Genomic DNA, 17623 nt, shown 5'->3' with positions numbered 1-17623 from the left:
GTGAAACATGGAATTTTATGTTGTTTGAGATTGATGTTGAGTGATGCCTTTTTCCAAATTATTGTTGAAATATGTACTGTTTTTCAGATTCATGTAATAAATGCTATGTTTTATTAATTTCTATTGTTGTAGTATATTTTTCTTAAATGCTTTTAGAGTTGTGGTTGTTTTGTTGTGATTAGTTGTTTATTCTTGCTTTCGATTGATTGCAATTCTATCTAATAAGAAACTATCTTTTACATGGTAAAAAAGTTTGGCTGAATCGAGGAAAACATTCGAAAATTTGGAAGAACTTTGGTACAACCAAATAATTGAGTTCAGTTGGGATTCGTACAGTCAATCTGTTGTTTGTCCAAAACTGAACCAAACCAAATCCAATTTTAACCCAAAAAAATCATCTTCCCAAGAAAACCTAAAGAATTCTTAAGAAAATGCATTTTAACTTTCAAGCCACCAATGAATATGTTATTTTCCCATTTCTTCTCCCTGTCCTGCCAATGCCTGTCACTACTCCCTCGTTTAGGAGCTAGCCATGGGAGATTTCAAGAGACTATGCTGCTACTGATGCCTAGAGAGGTTTGTCTATTCTGTTCATGTGTGAAGTCTCGAGGAGACTGCATTTGTAGTTGGGACACTGTTGCCTGCACCTTAAAGGCCTGCTTAGACCTTCATAAACAAAGTTACACTCAAATGAAGCATGCATCGAGCTAATATACTAAATAAGTAGCTTCCACTATGTATTTAGTCATATATTCTCTGTTTGCTATGTGATTATTTAATTTTTATTTTTCAACTTGAAAGGGTGTACCTAATGTCTGTGCATATCCTTCTTGCTTCCAGAACACCTAGAACAGGTTACATGACCTGCATCATCAAAAGTAGAATCACAACACACGCAAACAAATACATACGCCCACCAAGCACAAGAAAATAGTGTGATGGCTATCAAATTTTTAAAATCAAACTTGTAATAATCTCAATATTAAATCTAATGTTGTTTAGAGAAGACCTACTACTCTAGTTTTTGTTGGATTTCGTACAGTTTATAGTGTATGATAAGGAAATACATTTCTTAAATGGATTGCATCAGAAGGCTCAACGGACCTTTGAGCATTTTTGTAGGGGTTTATGTTATCCAATCATTACAATTTTTGATAAAATTAGTCTGGACTATCCACATACCTATTTTTTTCAATAAATTTGAAGAAGTGCATGTTTTTTCTTTAATAATATGTATACTCCTGAATTTTTTGAACTGTAGTTTTGTGGGCCAATTGTTTTCTGTATTGTATGGTATCCACATTTGAATTCGGATTCTATCTTGATAACTATCATTTCTTAGTATGATTTTATGAATATATTACATTGTAAGTGTTCCTTCTCTTCCTACATTGGACAAGAGAATACTGTTGTCTTTGACAATGTGAAGTTGTTGAAGATGCAAAAATTCCCTTGCTTTACATGAGCCAACTTTACCTTCAATAGAAACGTTGTTGAACACAATGAGAAGTTTCATGTTTCTTTAGAGAGCATCTCGAAAGGCTTGTGTAATTCCTGCATTGTTTTGGTTGATGCCTTGCTAAGGAATCATTGAGACTCATCATGGTTTTTTGGTCCAATCAGATCCTATTCAATACTCACCTTCATTGAATATATTAGTCAGACACAAACCTTGTCAAAACTCTCAAGCTAGTAGGGCTCGGGCACAATGTTAGTTCCTCAATACGGTGATCAAAGTCTGTCATCAACATTACAATTGTCTTCACGCATCCTTTTTCTAAATGAATCTATATTACATGCGCTTGAAGAACTAGCTTTGAAGTCTCTATTCTACGGCAATGTTCAGGTCTAAGTTCATGTAGGAAATTCTATGTTGAAATTATACTTGCATACTGGAATCTTATATTGGTTGAAGACCGTTACTCAAATGTCTACCAAAAAGAGCACCCATTCTAACACACCACCTATGCAGAGGAAGAAGCCTCACAAGTGTTTGGGCTCCTTTTCTCTATCATGGATGGGGAAGTAGCCAAGAGTAAATATCTCTATAGGCATGAAGTCCAATAAAAATAATGTATAAGACATATTTGACACCCAACAATTGCATCTAAAATGCAAAATATGTTCCCGACCTTTTAGAAAATGTGGAGTCCAGCAGAATGTGAGGCCAGCACTATCATCGAAATTCAAACCAGATATGAATCTTTCAGTCTTACAGTATTATGGGACAATAACATCACTGATATATGAACTATATATCAAGCTTTCAATCCTAAAATATAAGTGTTGGATGCTTCACTACAAAGCCTAGAAGCATTCTTTCAAATGTAAAAACTGGATGATTCAGAGAAGTTGATGCTAATAGAAGCCCGTATGGGGTGACCAAACCTTAACATGGTGGTGGGTTCTTGTACGAGAAGCCTTCTTTGAAATATAACAACTGAATGATGCACAGAAGTTGATGCTAAAAGAAGTCAGTATGGAGCGACCAACCCTTAACATGGCAGTGGGCTCTTGTACGAGACTTAGTCAACTCAAATGCACCTCCTACACAAACTTTGATATGCTTCAAGAATGAAATGCAAGATAGGTTATACCTGAAGGGGAAAGCAGAGGAAATCATGAAGTAATGGATTCACGTAAGGCAAGTACCTGGTCAAAGGCATCAAACAATATTTTTGATGGCTTCAAGCCCATGGTGATGAACTTGGAAGTTCCTCGACTCACTTCTCAGAGGACTCTCAACCAAAATATCCATAGAATAATGGACCTACTTAGTATAAATTCTTTGGAGAATGCTTTACAAGTAGCTCTCGAGTTTGAGGCCAAAGCTTCAGAAGAAAATTTACTAAGCCTCCACCAACTAAAGCAAGGTTCTCGAAGCCTTATCTTTTAGAACTGTCTCTATTAGTAACTCAGAGAAGCCTTTAAATCAGGGAAATGAAAAAGGTAAGAAAAATTATAGTAGTTATCATAAATATGCATGCATGATAACTACAGGGTATTGCTCAAAAATCTTGAATAACATAGAACCAGTGTTATTGGAACCATACCGCAACTAGTGAAATCAGCTGGTTCGATCTTTTTGACACCCAAACGGGTCTGGTTCGAGGTCTGGAACCGAAAATGGCCAGTTTGGTATTGCACTGGCTGGTTAGGTACCAAACTGGCCAATTCTGCACAATTTGATTAAAGTTGTTCCAAACGTAATTATTTTTTAGAAAAAAACAAGAATTTTTGAGTGGGGTAGCCTAATATTCAAGCCTATGGCTTTAGTATTGCTTATGGAATTCATAACATTACCATGAAATGAATTTGGATGTTTGAGAGTAGTTCTGACCTCATTGAATTTCATATGGAGAAAGTAAAATTTTAGATCTCACTCAAAATTTAATAGACTTGACAACCTTTTTCAAGATTTCAATATTGTGGGGGTTGCCACATTTCCGTTGGATTTTGTTATGTATGAGGGTATGAACAAGTAATTAATCAAGAACACTAAGCTCTCTATGTACCTTAATGTTAGTGACATTGGTTGATGAACTCTTCTCTCAGAACCCTACTAAAAATGTACCCATCATTGAAACAAAATCTTGACTTGAGATGCTACTTTTTTTTCTATCTTATTTTAATGATTAGAGGGTGATATTGATGATGGAGATCCTAATATAGACAATGATTTTGATTATATGTAGGTATTTGTTGTAACATGATTTTTTAATTTTTTTAACGCTAAGGGTCATCTGTGTTACTGGGAATAGCGTCTATGCAGAACTGCTAATCCCACTAAGGCTGGTAGCTACCTTAGAAACAAACAAACTAAAACTACTTTCGTTTTCCTTTATGAAAGATAGATGAGAGAAGAATAAAGGAGACCAACCTCTGTCTTGCGCTTGGTTCCTTGCTCGATTCCTCTCTCTTCTGATAGTCCTTTGCTACTTGCTTTCGTACCCAGCTTCACAGAGTACCTGTAGAATCAAAGCAGCATAACACTATACGAGAACATAGATCTATTATCATAAGAAATATAGGATCAAATGTATATTAACCACACAAATGCATAAAAAATCAATCACACAAGTGTATGGAGGAAAACTTGAATAGTTTTATTGATAATCAAGATAGAGCCAAGAGAATTACAACCGATTGTTCTGACCCAGCATCATCCTCTCAACAAGTAAACCCTTCTTCACCTCATGAAAAGCTTAGATCACCCAACACTATGATGTTGCCTCAAGAAACCAACATGACTTCCTTACAAGATGCAAAATTCCAGCCTCTCGATCTCTGGGATGAGGGATCCATATATAGATGTCTGTAAGGGAGGTGAGTTAGCTTGATATTTGATTAGTGTCTTCCCTCTGATAGTTCTTGATTCCACTTGGAGATTGATGATCTCTTACTCATCCTTGGTCGAATTCAGAGAGGCAAGTGTCACAGGAGAAGTTTCTGGAAGATTCCATGCTTCTCCACCTTGCGGATTGACCCTGCCATTTGTCCCTTCTCGCCCATCGCACCCCATAGAAGGGATTTTTGAAATGCAACACACCTACTATGTGTATTTAGGTGGGATGCAATGTACTTTTCCAATGGAGTAGGTGAAATGGTCCAGTTTTGACCAGTTCTGAGTAGTTTTTCATGGAGAACTTCTGGGAGATGCTGTAATCAGCTAACCTTGTTCTTTTAGGGGTTGGAACAACACCTTTAGGGACTTAGGAGCCCTTGGTTTATGGACATTTATGCTTGGGGTTGCAGTGCCCAAAAATGTCAATAACAATTGCCCCCTAAAGCATGAGGTCGTTAATCTTTTGATGTCGGTGAAATGCTTTATCATGAGGATCCGAAGTTCTTTCAAGCTGGAAGGAGACCTGTAATAAGATACAATAAAATACATTATCTTCATAATATTTTCATGATCTAGTTGAGGCGGGCATTCCCATGCTCAAATTTATAAATTCATTTTTCATGTACATGAGACAGACAATCGTCTGAGTGTAGACTGATGATTCTGGTAGAGCCATCATCCCTTAGATTGGATGATTATCCATGCAGCAATGATGTACATTTGATGTCTTTATTTTCCTGAATATATATCGCAGCCCGGATGGATGAAACTAGATCCGGGGTCTTCAATCTCGTTCGATCTTCACTCAAAGTACAAGTCGATCCATGTGAGAGATGTTCTGGAGTCGAACATGGAAAGACATCGCCTGATTACCAACCAATGATGTAAGTTGTTAATAGGCGCGAGAGGAATAACCGATAATGATAATGATCCTCAAGGTACTGCAGTACAATTCACATGGTGTGAATAAGGGACTTGGCGTCGAACACCACGTAAAATCTTTCGGTCGAAGGCCATTGATGTAAACCTGTCGCCGGAAGTGAGAAACTTGCCATTGAGGCATGCAAGCTTCAAAGTACTGAAAGGGTTGTTCCTAGATCGACTTCTTGGATAATGAGCTGATGTCGACAAGAAGAAATCTGTCATAGGAGGGCCTTAATGAATCCCACATCAATGACACGGAATGGAGCAAATGATTTTAATGGAGGTGAAAACAATCTGGTGATATACGGTTCAGGGTGGCGGTCATGAAAGAATGGAGCGAAAATGTATTATAGTTGGTGAGACACAGGTGAATTCTTTGAGTGACTTCTCTTGAACATATCGGCAACACTGACATGATGGATTGGTAGCATTAACTCCAAATGTGGATGGTGTGATGGAACCATGGTGATGCTACTAGTGAATAGAACAACCCAACCCAACTCGGATGCAGAGTGAAAGTGTCATGTTCAAGAGCAACTTGCTACCAACAAAGTTTCTTCAAGTTTTCTTCCCAATTTTTCCCCAGTCATTGCTGACCAGTACCTCTTTATTTTTGTCAAGCTTGAGGAGGATAACATATGCTTGTTCTGTATTTTTCCCTTCGGGCAAACCCATCGCTATGTTTTAATGAGCCTAGCGATAGTGAAACTCGTTCTTGTCTATTATGGACAAGTTTGTCGCTATTAGGTTTTAACGAGTTTAATGACAAAGATAACTCGGTCCTTTTCAATTTTAGAGAGTCTGAAAAGGAACGTAAAGGAAACTCCAAAAATCCTTTTTCGTCATCTAATCCCTTAAGTCCAAAAAAGTATAAAATAATACAGAAGGGATGAATTTTCAGTACTTTTAACGAGCCGAACAAAACAAGTGCTCGATCTTTTTGTGTAATAATCCCTCAGGTCCAAAATGATTAAAATATAAAGGATGGATAGCACTTTCGGTCGCTTTAACGAGCTGGAGAGGCCAATAGCTCGGAAATCTTTTCATATTTTACGAGTCAGTTGAAAAGAGCTTAAAGGAGACTCGTTTTTTGAGGAACGAGTGATAGGTTCGGGTAGCAGCTGATTCCAGGTAAGGTTTGGAATTTTCCAATCACGGTAGTGTCACAAGGATGGCTAACAAGATCACTCTTTGCAGCTGTTCCTCAAAAGGGGTAAACAATCAAGTGGAGGTGAATGATCGGCCAATACAAAGTGGAGGTGATGATGAGAACACAACCAAGGCTTCAAAGGCTGAAGTAATACATTCACGATGGTCATTTACCAGAAATTGGTTCATTTTTTAATGAGCTTAAATGCTGGGGAAACACTTACTCATGGCTTATGTTTATTTTTTAACGAGCTTGAATTCCGCGATAAAACTGCTCGATTAATCCAGTCGCATAATAAGGATGTCTCATAAAAACGACATTATTTCAAAGCTTTGCCCCACATCCTTTCTTTATGCAAGTTAGGAAACGACCAATCCAAAAAAAAGATAAATGGTCGCTCTTTGCTTGCATGCCAAAAGGTTTGCATGCCCCCAGGTATAGTGAAATAGAGTTTCGAGGTTACCCCTCAATTTGCAGACAAAACATTTTTTTTATCGGGAAAGACCTACCTTTTCAGGTTACCCCTCAATTTGCAGACAAAACATTTGTTTTATCGAGAAAGGCCTACCTTTTTCAGGTTACCAAAGATTGTTCTATTTGTGTCACAAACAAAACATTTCTTCGGCAATGTCTACTGAAATAGACAAAGGTGAGTGGCGCAGACGCCTCCACTCACATAACTTTGACGAGGGAATCTTATTCTAGTCTATTCCCCTTTTCCTAAATGGATGGGAGTGTTAGACTAGTCAGATATCCTTCGTGGAAACCTACCCTATACCCGAAGTTTTCCTGTCGAAATAGGCCACGGTGCATGCCCCCTGGGTTTCAGTCATGCCCTCCGAATCACTCGCGCTCATCAGGAGGACAGACTGGGGATTGATGAGACATTCCTTGTGTAAAAAGACCATTCAGGGATGGTATATGACTATTTGCTATGCGTGAACCGGGGAATGAAAGTTGGTCTATGAGCTTGACCACTCTTCCTTCGTGCAGAAAACACATTACTCTAAAGAGTGAGGAGACAATGGCTCCCATGCAATAAATATAGTCTCGTCCAAGGAGTAGATTATAATCCAGGGGTCCTTGGACTACCATTACATTCATGTGAACGGTTTTCCTTCTCAATGTTATGGGCACATCGGGAAGGATCCCTAACGGTCGACTGGTTCCTTTTTCAAAGCCTGTTAGATTTATCATCTCAGGCAAAAGCGATGGCGAACCAAGCACTTTCCAAGCAGTTGAGGAAAGGATACTCACAGAAGCCCCCTCATCTATGATGGTACCAGCCATAACCATTCTATATACTTGAGCGATGATTCGGAATGGTATACTAGCCGGTAAACGGGGTCTGCCTAGTAGATTCTAGTCAAAGGAAACAACCAGGTTGCTTGGAGGTGGGACCGAATAGACGGCCGGGTATGACTCTGACGAACTTCCCTCTTGCGGTAAAGGAACGGGTAGATTGCCCCCATGTTCATCGGAGTCTGTGTTTACGAAGAGAATTTGGACGGTGTCGTTCTTGTTCTCTTCGGTGACTGTATCATCTGAAGATTGATCCTCTGAAGGCATGAACAGGTCAACTGCCGCCTCGACCTTTTGACTTTTGTCCGGTATGGATTTAGATGGTTTATCTTCAATGATAGACGCTTCGGCCGACCACAAGGGCGTGTCAGCCGGATTTTCAACTAGTGACGGACTTGGCAAGAGTTTCTTATATCCAGGAGGGAGCCGTAACGGTGAAACCGGACGGTCGTCCAAAACTCTTTTAGCCTCATATAAGAAGGGACAACAGTGGACGGCATGATCGCCTTCACACAGTTTACAAGGAAATTTACATTTTCCTTTTTGTCTAGGGGCTTCACTTTCACTAGTTGATGGTGTACTTTCAACATGATCGTCAGAGGTTGACGACACCGGGTTGTGCAAACGAGGAGACCAGTCCCTTAAGATCCGAGGGATGCAAGGACAATCTCGATGATAGTGGTCTCCTTTGCAAATGACACATGGAAATTTAGGCCTGGTCGGTGCAGTGTGTGGATTTTTGCTAGACGACGCTTGGTTGCCCCTTTTCGCCTTTGGCTCCTTCTTCTTCTTCTCTTTCTTCTTCTTTTCCTTCTTCTTCTCAGGTACTTGATTTTTGGCTTTACCAGCTTCATCAAGCAAAGAGGAAGGAGGAGAGGAAGAACTGGACGAAGTAGAGGGTTGGGGGGTAACTCTAGTATCGTTTAGTTGCTGACTCGATTGTTCAGGAATCGCGGTGTTCTGAACGACGGAGGTTGATAAGAGCCATACAAGCAAGTCGATTGTCAATCCTGGAAGAGACAATGTGGCCATATGGGGTGCACCAACATCTCCCCAAGAGGAGAAGGGACTAGGATTTCCTCCAAGGGGAACTCCTTTGTTGGTGGATTCCATTTTCCTCAACCTAAGACCAACGTAGGAAAGGTGATAATTATTCCGTTTAAAATAAATTTTAGACGCTTTGACGCAACTTTGTTTTTCAATTTTTTAAGATTCGAGAAAAAACAAAAGATGACTCTACTCGCCTTCTATTTTTAATGAGCCTGAAGTGACAAGTGCTCAAATGGACCTTTTCCGTTAAGGAGTCTGAAAAGGAACGAAAGGGACTACTCTGGAAATCTAGTCATAGGGATTACCAAACCAATCGCAAAACTACAGAATACTTTTTACGGTACGACAGTCAATCTTCCCGAATGCTGTGTTCAGTGCATTGCGATCGATAGGGCGGCAGACACGGCTTCCTATGGATAAAGGATAAAGCCTATTGTGGTCTCCCAAAATATACTCGACGGTACGTGGGAGCACAAGTCCGTACTGGCACTTATCGTCTCAAAGTGGAGGAATCACCCAACCAACAGTGAAAACAACAGTTACCAGGCTTTACGACGCCGGAATACATCTCTAGCCTAGACTTCTAGATGTTGTGCATTAGGTTCCAAAGCATTTTTAGATTCATTAAATTTATTTTATAGTTGATCTTGCTTAAGAAATTTTCCTTTCAGGTTCACCGCGTGATGTAGATGTACAATTCCTAAAATGCAATCTAGGATGATAAATAGTCGTTTAGTCTTCTTTTTGCAAATGAAAATCCTAGCTACTAAGGAAAGAGAGATGGCATTCTTTCAACAAAGAGCAAAGAGCACACACTATATGCATTGTCCTAAATCAAACCAACAAACAATCTAAATGAAAATACACGTGCATGTATTTGTTTTCAGCCTTCTTAATGTGTGAATGATAAAAACAAAGCTAATGCGCAAATCTGAATTATTTTTCAAAGCGACAATTACTAACAAGCTTCTTTTCAAAACAAAATGAGGACAATGACAACACTTTGCGATTTGGAATTGAAAACTTGCTTTCGACACTAGAAAAACTACTAATTCAGATCAAATACAATAGTAACAGGGTAATCGACTATCAAGAACAATCAGATTCTCTTCTATGATTGAAAACGACACTTGCGACAATTTCAAATCAAGAAATGACAGTACAATTACGTTACTTCTTTGTAAAGGAGAACTGAAAATGACTGAAAAAATACATAAAAACATTTACAGTTCTTTGCACAATGGAGGCGGAATATCAGCAAGGAAAGGGGTTTCAAATAGAGGTGTACTGACTACAGGCAGCAAAACTCCTGAATAGATATGAAAAGAGTGAACACATAAACCAAAATTTAGGAACAAGGCCTTGTTTGATCAGCGCACCTGTAACACAGTGAAATTGAAATGCAACACACCTACTACACTCGGGAAGTGCGCTGCATTTGAATTTCACAGAATAGACAGTGCGTTGGACCATGGACGAGACTTTGATTGGATTCTGGGTCACAGTTTGCAGTTCAGTTTAGGGATTTAGGCCAAGCAAGTGGTAATCAGTAAATCAATCACAAGGGTAGATCTAAGGAGGTTACTAGAGCCACCACGAGGGAAATTAGAAAGCTTGTAAATCAATTGTTTAATTCATAAACAAAACCGGAGATTGACTGAAGCAGCATTGATCTACTTTGCACTTGCATAGCAAATGCAGTTCGAAGGCTAGCTGGCTTGACTTCAGGCTTCGTCTGTAAGTTTATGAAGTAAACAAATGTAGATGAACAAACAATCTACTCGCTCCCCAGTGGAGTCGCCATATTGTTACTGGGAATATTGTCTATGTAGAACTGCTAATCCCACTAAGGCTGGTAGCTACCTTAGAAACAAACAAACTAAAACTACTTTCGTTTTCCTTTATGAAAGATAGATGAGAGAAGAATAAAGGAGACCAACCTCTGTCTTGCACTTGGTTCCTTGCTCGATTCCTCTCTCTTCTGATAGTCCTTTGCTACTTGCTTTCATACCCAGCTTCACAGAGTACTTGTAGAATCAAAGCAGCATAACACTATACGAGAACATAGATCTATTATCATAAGCAATATAGGATCAGATGTATATTAACCACACAAATGCATAAAACATCAATCACACAAGTGTATGGAGGAAAACTTCAATAGTTTTATTGATAATCAAGAAAGAGCCAAGACAATTACAACCGATTGTTCTAACCCAACATCATCCTCTTAGCAAGTAAGCCCTTCTTCACCTCATGAAAAGCTTAGATCACCCAACACTATGATGTTGCCTCAAGAAACCAACAACACTTCCTTACAAAATGCAAAATTCCAGCCTCTGGATCTCTGGGATGAGGGATCCATATATAGATGTTTGCAAGGGAGGTGAGTCAACTTGATATTTGATTAGTGTCTTCCCTCTGATAGTTCTTAATTCCACTTGGAGATTGATGATCTCTTACTCATCCTTGGTCGAATTCAGAGAGGCAAGTGTCACAGGAGAAGTTTCTGGAAGATTCCATGCTTCTCCACCTTGCTGATTGACCCTGCCATTTGTCCCTTCTCGCCCATCACACCCCATAGAAGGGATTTTTGAAATGCAACGCACCTACTGTGTGTATTTAGGTGGGATGCAACGCACTTTGCCTATGGAGTAGGTGAAATGGTCCAGTTTTGACCAGTTCTGAGTAGTTTTTCATGGAGAACTTTTGGGAGATGCTGTAATCAGTTGACCTTGTTCTTTTAGGGGTTGTAACAACACCTTTAGGGACTTAGGAGCCCTTGGTTTATGGACATTTATGCTTGGGGTTGCAGTGCCCAAAAATGTTTATAACAATCTGGACCCTGTTTGTTGATTTCTTTTCGGTTTAGAGATGGATTGTACTTGATGCTATTTTTGTTATTTGCTTCTATAAGACCTAGATAATGCAAGGGCCACACAATTTCCACTGAAGCATCCACTTGGGTTAGCCTCTATGTTTTGGATGATTACACAATAGATAAAATTGGCCAGCACTTATCAAAAATTCCATCCAGCTAGATAGTCAATGCTCAATCCTACTTTATATTTTCTAAGCACAACCAATAACTCCACGAGGATAACATGATCCCTATTTAGCAAATACACCAGCTGCCCACTCAAATGGCTGGTACCTATAATCATAGCCCTGTATGGATAAAAACTAATGACTGCGAGTTACGTTGGCTCTATACATTGATGACAGTTTCTTTAGCTTTGCCAACAATCATTGTACTCTAGTATAGACTAAATGGACACTAGAATTTCCATTATCCAGAAGATGGAATCTTACCCAAGGCATTCACAAAAGTTGTTTCCAATGCACAATTGGTTGAAAATAATCTCCATCATCATAAGAAACTTTATGCCCATAATATGCACAAATGGTAATACATGATACATCTCCCAAACCAACGGAGTCCAACTAAAGTCTAATCCGAGATCCTCCATTCTCAACACTTTATACATAAAACAACTTGTCTGTAATCAGCCTCTCTTTGCACTTTTTGGGGTAATTGCTAGTTATATTAAGTTACTTGAAAAATAGGTCTCCTACAATGTATTTTAGGTATCAGAGGAAGGAAACAATTATTTCCATTGATTGAGGAATCATTTAGGCAATTTCAGTCTTGTAGAAAAGATTTGTGTTGGTTCAGCCTGGGCCCAAAACTTTTTCATTGTCATCTAATTAATGAATGCATTAAGTTGACCATAATAAAATATCCATTTTCAGAATACACATTATCGTCCACCCTTGCTTTCAACAATGCCCATTCACCTATCGCTATTCTTCCCCACTCTATGCCTTACGACGTTTCCTTTGAAACATAAGGTGCAAATGCTAGTTATGTGTTATTTGCGGGCTAACTCCAAAACCTTTGATCATTTCCTTATATAGTGCACCTTTCCCAAGGAGGCATCCCAAAATGTGACAACTGACGTAAGCATGAATACTGGAAAATTTTGGCAAATAGAGTCACACAACTTGATTTTAAGTTAGAATAGATTGAATCTTGACATGTGACTGATGGGTACTTACTACTCACATTTGTATGCATTTAAAGTTTTCTAGCAATATTCTTTTTAAAAACTATAAATTTTGAAAGGAAAAACACTGATTTTGAACAATGAAATTGCTACTATGTAAAGAAACTACTTGAGGTTTAGCACTTTGTTGACAAAGTTGTTGTAATTTTTCCCAAAAAAAGACATAACGTGTAATATATGTTACAACTTGCAATATTCGAGATGTTCTCTTTCTTTGGTATTCCATTCCATTTCAGAAGTAAACGAAAAATTGCGCGACTGAAATCTAGTGCTTCTCACCATTATTGACATCATTCTACCAAATTTTGTTAAAATTCGTTTTTATTGTGCTAACAATCCATCTTTGTTACTAGAGCTTTTGCCTAGGCTTGCTTAAATTTATACCATAGGGTGTTAGATAGATATATTATTCACCTTAACATATTGTAAAATATAAAAATATTATTATATATAGCTTAACCCACATGTGAGAAGATACACTTTACAAACGCACTAAGTGCACACTAGTATAAAAGGCTATAACTCCAGGATAACAACCAATAATGACCATCCCCACTGTATTTGAGGATAGCAAGCAATGATAACTATCCCCGCTACATTTGAGGATATCAACAAATAATGACTACCCCCATTGCATTTGAGGATAACAACCAGTAATGACTATCCCCACTGCTGCTTTGATAACCGAGTTATAATAGATTTTCCCATTGTATAAAAAATATATTTTGATATACCATAACATTGAACCCAACTTTTAAAATATCAATATAATGTAACACATAAAAATACTATTATATATAACTTGCCCATATATGAGAAGATGCACCCTATAAACATACTAAGTACAAAATGGTATAAAAGCCTATAACTTGAGTGGCTTTTGGTGCCATATTTTCCCTAGAGTTCTTCTCCCATAGGAATTTTCAAAAGTTTTAAGATTTTTAATGTTTTAATTTTTTAATTTTTCTTTTATCATGGTGAATTGGTAATTTGTTGGAGTAATATAAGCAAGATTAAACTTAGATATCATCACCATAACGCCAACATTATATCCAATAACCCATTAACTTGACATACCTCGAATTTATGACTTAGTGAGAGCAGAAAATCTCCAGGTCTATTCCTTGAACCTTATCACAATGAGCCAAATTCCTTTCTAATTCCACATGAAAAAAACTAAACAAAGTTGATTCCAAATTGCCTTATGTATTTGGTTAAAATTAAAAATGAAATATGATTTGTGAAGGTAGGATGAAGAACATAATGCTAAATTTTAAGATTTTTGTTGGTTCCAATTTGCCTTATCTCTTGGTTAGAATTAAAAATGAAATTTGGTTTGTGAATGTACGATGAAATAACATAATGCAAAAGTTTTACGATTTTACAAAATAACGCACTTGGATTTTTAAGGTTCATATGGAACGCTTACTCTACCGATGTTCTTTCCTTTCACTCCGAAGGCCAAGCTTGGGTTAGGTCATCGCTCCTCAAACCCTAGTGTTCCCTCTCTATATATTTTTATAGATAGACCAGGAGCTTCTCTTTTGGATCATTTTTTAGGGCGGCGGTGCATTTCTACTGTTGATTTGCTGAAAGAGCTTCGATTCGTAGGCGAAAATGGTGTCGTTAAAGTTACAGAAATGGCTAGCAGTGAGCATCCTCAAGTGTGGTAAAGGAAAAGTTTGGCTCGATCCTAATGAAGTTAGTGAGATTTCCATGGCTAACTCAAGTAAGTAACCCTAGACATCTCTTAATTTCGACTCCCTCACCTAAAAGAGTTTGATTAATGTGTTGGGTATCATAAAATCCTTAGAAATGGGCTTTGGCTTTGGCCTTTTGGCTGTTTTACAGGAGTTTTTGGATCTTCTAACCCCTCAAAATTTGGCTGTGGCTTTGGGGTATTGGTTTTTACTATTTTTATAAAGAGAAAAGAGAATGACTTTGCTACGCATAGAAAAATTTGGGTTTATACCCACTATGGGCTTCAAATGGGATTTAGGGTTTAAGGTTTGGATCTTCAAATGGGCATTGTTTAGTTTTTGCACAATTTCGATGAGGCGTTCCAATAGATCGCCCCTTTTTTGTATATTTCTCTTGCATCATTGCCCTGCAAGCGAAAATTACAACTGGATGAATGGAGAATAAAGCAGCCAAAAAACTTTATAAATCAAAGTATTTAACCGAGAATACAATAATCTGATTCTCCAAGTGACATACACTGAAAAATGAAAGAATTTTAGAGTTACAACTATGCTTATGCTATTCAGAGTTGAGTTTTTTTCTTTTTTAATCACACCAAGAGAAGCGAGGTGCATTTCATAACTTGGCTTGGTTGGGGGTAGGGTGATTTGTCAGTTGTGGGTGCTTGTTGTGTTTGTGAAGGTGCATTGAATGTGCTTGTCGTTGTGTTTGTGAAGGTGCATTGAATGTGCATCTCACAGTCTAATATGCATCTCACGGTTGCATACATATGAGAAATCATTATTTCATATTGTCAGCCATTTATGTAACTCGAGATATCCGTCCACATTCTTTGCAACCTCATGGATATGAAAATGACAATATACATTTTCCTAATCTAATAAAATGATACATCTGCAATAAAAAACACGCAATAAAAAAACACAGACGGCCAGGATCATAATTGTAAGCTACCTCTCTCTCTGCAAAGATAAAGTTCATAATACATGGAATCATAAATAATATGAAAAAAGGACAAAATACATATAATCAAGAGAACTAAAGATAGGCATATACAATTAGGGTCCATCTGTAATAGAAAAATAGGAATCGTAAGTTACGTGAATTCAATCATTCATCATCATCCATGAAAGAAATGAGTTGCAACAGTCATATCCCAAAAAGGTAATGACACTAATGCAAGCAACAGTTATATGTGAGAAAATAGCAAAGCAAGTACCAAGATGGTACATGTAGAATAGATCTGTGTAACTTCAAAAATCAACAAAAATAGTAATTAAAAATTCTCCATTTAAAATACCTGGAACATACCCAGGTGAGAAATTCACTCTTACTAGCTTCTTAAGCAAGCACAATTAAATAAATTACAGCCACAAAACAGTCAATTACAATGTCCCATCCTGCTAAAGCCACCAAATTTTAGACATTGTAGAACCAGAAAAGGGCCCAAGTTTTGTTGACAATTCAATATAGAAACCAACGAAAGTGTCCCCAGAATTAATAAGCATCCTTTTCATAGGAAAGGAGGTAATATCACCCATCGCCTTGGATATTTGGGTCTGCCATCTTTGCCATCAAAAAACTGTAAGCCAGGTTAATCCAGAAGTTAGAATACAGAAGCTGTAAGAATATGTAAGAGCATTATTTGTTGTTACACTTATCCTAAGCAATTGATTGTAGATTGAAGTATTAACAAAGAAGAGACTCACCTTCTTCAAACAGCGGTGCTTGGAAAGAGCCCAGTTAATAATAATAAAAGTTGTTATAGCCAAAAAGGTGTAGCCAACAATTGTTTGTGTTGCGATATTGAATCCAAACCATTGATAGATCTCAGCTAAAATGAGTTTATGGGCATGAAATTTCTCCCCACCCACATCAAAAATTACATATAAGGTTTCTTGATTTTCTAAAATTGCACCAAAGTTTAAACCTAACTCTAATTCAGGAACAACCAGCGAGTGCAACCTAGCGTATTCACTGGCAGAATCCACAGCACCTACTTTACAACTTAATATCATGAAATCATCCTTGAGGTAATTGGATTTTTCAAGTGCAGCCCGTTTACGGAACCGTCTGTAACCCCACATGCTTCCTCGATGCTTAAGAGTGTAAGGCCCTCTCTCCAAGCCAGGCCCGAATGAGTGTGGAACGTATTGTGCTCGCCCTTCCCACTTTGATCCACCAACGTCAATTCGAAGACAGCACGAACCTTCGTGCCCTCACTGGCCAGCGCGATGAAAGCCGAAACATAAAGAGAATTGTGTTGTGCACTCTTGCCGTCAGGGTAGAAATAAATAGCCCACTGATAACCTCCCACGGTGAAAGTCTCACTGGTAATGTACCTGCCAATGCCCATGCCCTTGGCCAGAAATTTCATGCCCATAAATATGTAAGAGCATTATTTGTTGTTACACTTATGTTAAGCAATTGATTGCAGATTCAAGTATTAGCAAAGAAGAGACTCACCTTCTTTAAATGGTGGTGCTTGGCAAAAGCCCACTTAGTCATAATAAAAGTTTCTACAACCAGAAAGGTGTAGCCAACAACTGTTTGTGTTGCGATATTGAATCCCAACCATTGATAGATCTCAGTGGTGTAGTTAGCACATGTGAATATATTAAATAGGAATCCACTTGGAATTTGATATCCTCCTTTACCTTAAGGGCTCCTGAGATTTCTCAACAAAATATGGCAGTAAAAGTTTGCTAACTGACATACAATCCCCGGCCCAAACCCAATCTTATGCCATTTTCCACCTTTACTAATTTCACCTTGGTTATTTTCATCTGTGACTCAACTCGCTTGGTATTACCGTATTATATGTGAGAACCCTCCACAAACTTTTATTTTCCCAGTAACATATCTAGGGGAAAACCAAACATTCTAAGGTTGGCACCTTGCCTAAACCCTAGATTTTTTAGGTTTCAAGCAGTTACAGCAATATGTTCGTTACCATTTTTCCATGTCACTTGTGGGAATGATATTTGGGTGGGGAAGATAACTCCATACTTTTAAAACTAGTCAAACAAGTCAAGTTGATTGGCCACTGAGCCAACTTGGCCTTCAACTAGGCTAGGTGGGTTG

At 38.1% G+C, this 17623-nt stretch overlaps 1 pseudogene; it reads right to left on the bottom strand.

Annotated features, from left to right (window-relative positions):
• Positions 1-16072: 16072 nt before the first annotated feature.
• Positions 16073-16916, bottom strand: LOC149142349 (BTB/POZ and MATH domain-containing protein 4 pseudogene; annotated as a pseudogene).
• Positions 16917-17623: the final 707 nt, after the last annotated feature.

This window comes from Pinus tabuliformis, chromosome X, assembly GCF_031772625.1.
Source record: "Pinus tabuliformis cultivar Carrire ecotype Pingquan chromosome X, CPIR1, whole genome shotgun sequence".
Classification (NCBI taxonomy): domain Eukaryota; kingdom Viridiplantae; phylum Streptophyta; class Pinopsida; order Pinales; family Pinaceae; genus Pinus; species Pinus tabuliformis.
Note: the sequence above shows the minus strand (reverse complement) of the source record. Positions and strands in the feature narration are given on the sequence as shown.